The following is a 4535-nucleotide window of genomic DNA, read 5'->3' on the forward strand; positions in this document are numbered from 1 at the left end:
GTACTCACTCTGTCCAGTACATGGGTGGGTACTCTGTCATCAGACATTAGAGAGGCTTCCTCTGGCAGCAGATGGTAGTGAGTGCGGAAACCCACAGCCAGACAGTATTAGGATAGAGTCTAAATTATAAGTCTCTCCCCTTGGAGATCAGTGGATCCCTTGCAAGAGTAAAAGGAAAATCTGTAGGTGTTAGAGAGGATGGGGAACACCAGAACAAAGTAGCCCTCTGAATCAGCTAAGCAGGGCTCACAGAGACGGAAGCGGCAAGCAAGGTGCCTGCATGGGTCTGCGCCAGATTCTCTGTGTATATGTTATGTTGTTACCTTAGTGGTTTTGTGGGACTTTTAACAGTGGAAATAGGTGTGTTTCTGACCCTTTTGCCTGCTATTGGGGCTCTTTTCCTCCTGTTGTCCACCCTTGATATGAGGGCATTTGACTTGTCTTATGGTATCTTGTTATGGCATGTTGGGCTGATATCCTTGGAAAGCCTGTTCTTTACTGAAGAGAAAACGGGAGGGGAAGTGGATCTGGGGAGAGGAGAGGTGGAGGAGGGAACTGGAAGGGGAGGGAGGAGAAACTGTTATTAGGATGCATTGTATGAAGAAAGGATCTATTTTCAATGAAAAAAATTTTTAATCAATGTTAGACATTATTTGATTAAACAAAGAAAAGCATGTAACAAACACACTTGCACATGCATAGGTTGTAAGAGAGCAGGTATTGAGATGACTAGGGATCCATACCCAGGTAAAGAAAGAGGTGAAGCAAGACTGGGGACAGGGCGAAATTAAAGTGTGTTGCAGGCCTGACACCCTTGGCCCATTCTTGATTCTAGATCAAGAACTTCATAGCAACATCCCATGTTGGGTGGAAATAGCAAATCCTTTGCACACTTTTCTTGGTCCTTTGTTGCATGCAGCATATCAGGAACAGCAGGGCCTAGGATAAGGTGTCTCTAAATGGAGAACATGCTGAGGGAGTTAACCTCTGAGGCTTATGTTAACCGCCACTTCCATGGCTAAGAGTAAGCATTGTAGAGGGCAATGTGTGGGAGGCATCTGTGGGTGTACTTTGGGTATTAAGAATAAAAAAACAAAACAAAACAAAATAACAACTAGTAAGTATCATATATGTGATGCCACATCTCAAAAGTTCACCTTTTCTACCAATCAGTCAGTTTCTAGTTATCTTTTTAATCCAATTTGTCAGAACCATGTTTGTACGTTTTTCAAAATAGGACTCTGTCTGCATCTCTGTGGAATTGAATTCCGTAGGCTTTGGGCAGGATTTAGGGTTCATAGTCATTTTGTAACATGTATTCTGGCTGGTTTTATAGGCAGCACTGCTAACAGTAACATTAGTGAGGAAAGCACATGCATTAGCATGGCGGTGGGTTTAAATATAGACAGGTACTTCTGGGAGAAGCTATGCAATATTATTTGGTATGTAAGGGCATACCAATATTGGTATGCAATATTATTTGGTATTAAAAAATCAGGACTAAGGAGTGTTTGATTCTGTTTAACATTGTTGTATCTAAGTTTGTGATGGCTGCTCTTCTGATCACCTGGAGAAAATATTACAGGAAATAAAGTTGCTTTATGATTCATGAAAGTAACGGAGTCAGCAAATGAGTGAACTAATTTCCAATGCTAGTAGCTCTTGGGTTTTTGTAAAGATAATTTGCATTTTCCCAAATTCTATTTTACTTTTTGTCATTCAACATAAAACTGGCTACAGACTTGTGTTTTTAAGACTGTTCCTACTATACAAAGAAAGCATTTCTAAGCATGCAGTAAACTTGTTAAATTTGTGCATTGACATGGAAATTACAAGTTTTAGACTAAACAGTACATGATTATAATGGGATGGTTCGAGATAAAAAAAAAAAACTAGCTCCTGGATAAGTTATAAAAACACAAAGCAAGACAGACTTATCACTGAGCAATGCAGTTTTGAATCTGGCTTTTTTTCAATTCTTCACTAGAATGAAGACAGGAGTGAGATTCTGAGTCAAAGTCTTGGCCAATGGCACTTGCAGCCATGCAGGTATAAATAGCCATATGCACTGATAAAATACCAGAATGGATATTACTTAAAATTCATTAGACGTTTCATAAGATTGTTCCAAATGTTATCTATTTAGTATGGATTCCTTTATATGAAAAGAAAACCATGAGGCTGGGAAGGTGGCTCGGTCAGCAAAGCCCCTTCTGTGCAAGCCTGAGGACCTGAGTTCAGATTTCCAGTAACTACATAAAAGGTCAGATATGATAGAACCTATTTGTAATCCCACTGCTGGGGGTGAATGACAGATAGATGATTCTTGGCATTCATTGCCAGTTACTCTAGCCAAATGGATGAGCTCCTGGTTTAGTGAGAGACCTATCTAAAAAAAGTAAGGGGCAGAATCATTGAGAAAGAGGTCTGGCCCCTGTGCACATCCAGCAGAATGCACACAGCATGTTCATACATCGACATAAACATTTACATTCACCCGCACACACCAAAAGAAGAAGGAAGAGGAGGAGGAGAAGGAAGAGGGGGTCAGGGAGGGGGAAGAGGAGGAGGAATAGAGAATGGAGAAAGAAGAGGAGGAGGAAAGTGGGGGGAGAAGGGTGAAAGAAGAAGAAAATGTGGGGGAAGGTGGAGAGAGGAAAACAACCACCAGAGAACTATGAAGGTCTGAAGTTGAGAGTTTACTTGTGGTTCTGATATCTCAAGCTTTAGGATTGGTGATTCAAGGCTTTTCTTCCAAATCTCTCAGGCCATTTTAGTGGCACATTAAGCCTTGCTTCAACTGCCAACAGGAATTTTGCACCCCATTCTGGTCAGGGAAGGGGAATGAGATGTATAAAATGAACTGTGAGCAGGGTGCCTCCTTGGTCAGCAGTGCAGATTCTAGAAGCTCTGCAGACAGACTGTATCACCTGGTGATGTGTTTATAAAAAGATAAAGAGACAAAGAGAATCTGTTCTTTGGGTGTGTGGAGAGGTATGGAGGAAGGGGATGTCTCAGCAGGCCCATGCCTAGGCATCTCTTCGCCATGAGGGACCAGCCACACACTGGTATAGTATAGAATAGAGTTTATTCAAGGCATGGGGAGGGGAGTTAAGAGGGTAGCAGAGGCAGAGAGAGGCAAAGAGAAAGAGAGTAGAGAAGTAGAGGCCGGCCATGACCACGTGGAGGGAGGGGAAAGGGAAGGGGGAAGGGACAAGGGTACAGAGGGATCAAGAGAGCAAGAGCAAGAGATCAAGAGAGAAAGGAGGGGGCAAGCAGCCCCTTTTATAGTGGACCAGGTCTACCTGGCTGTTGCCAGGTAACTGTGGGGTTGGAGTTTAGACAGAATGCTAAGACCTGACTGCCATGCCAGGGGTACATGGGTATCAGCACTGGTTGGCTGAATTTCTTAAATTAAGGAGCAGTGCTCATTCGTGTTGGTATTCCAGCCACTGTGGCTTATCTGCCTGAATGAATAACTACACTGTTGGCATTACTTCTAGGCTCTGCCCCACAGTTACCTGGCAACAGCCAGGTGTGCCTGACTCACTATAAAAGGAGCTGCTTGCCCACTCCTCAGTCTCTTTTTCTCTTCTCCTGCTCTCTTCTCTTCCCTCTCCATCCCTTTTCTCTCCATTCCTCTCCCCCTTCTCTCCATGTGCTCAAGGCGAGCCCCTCCTCCTCCTCCTTCTTTTTCTCCCCTTCTCCCCCCCCACACACCTCTGCCTTTCTCTGTCTTTACCACCTCAACTCCCCTCCCAATGTCCTAAATCTTGTAAATATTGTCGTGTGGCTGGTATTTCAGGCGGAATGGATGCCTCAACATGGGCCTGCAGAGGCACCCCTGGCCTTCACCCAACATATCCCTGGCTTCTTTTTCTTTTTTATAAAACACAACATATACTAATTGGAGTTTGGCCTTGGAAGGGTATCATCAGTCTCTGAGGGAAAGATTTCTCAATTCCATGCAATGAGTAAAAATGCACAGGTGCCACCTCTTCATTTGGAATTACCAAGTTCCTGTTGTTATAATCTAGTGATTAAATGTGGGCTGAGAGCCTACAGCCTCTCAGCAACCCTGAGCTATCCACTTTTGAACTTTTTCCATTTCTTACTTCACTGCTTCATCTAGACAACAACCACATAAAGCATATGGAAAATGAAAGTTTCCTTTAATTGGTACTCAAGATCTCATTTTGCTTAGAACTTTAATATTTAGAAAGAACATGTAGCCAGTGCTAACGGTTATCGTGTTCTGTAAATTGGCATCTACAGACTGAAGGAGGAGGCCCTTCCCTCTTCTGTTGATGAAATGTACCCTGTCAGTCATTTTCTCCATAACGTCAGATAGGTCTTCATTGGTTTCATGACAAGAAACATTCTCATCTTACTGTGCCATGATGGGAGCATGGGGGGAGGGTTGTAAGATTCATTACACTGATGGAGTATCATAATCACAAGCTATGAAAAGGGGAAGTGTATACTTACCATAGGTACTTTTAGTATGAATTTCCTGACCCTGATTTGATCAGAAT

Source organism: Arvicanthis niloticus, chromosome 12, assembly GCF_011762505.2.
Source record: "Arvicanthis niloticus isolate mArvNil1 chromosome 12, mArvNil1.pat.X, whole genome shotgun sequence".
Lineage (NCBI taxonomy): Eukaryota > Metazoa > Chordata > Mammalia > Rodentia > Muridae > Arvicanthis > Arvicanthis niloticus.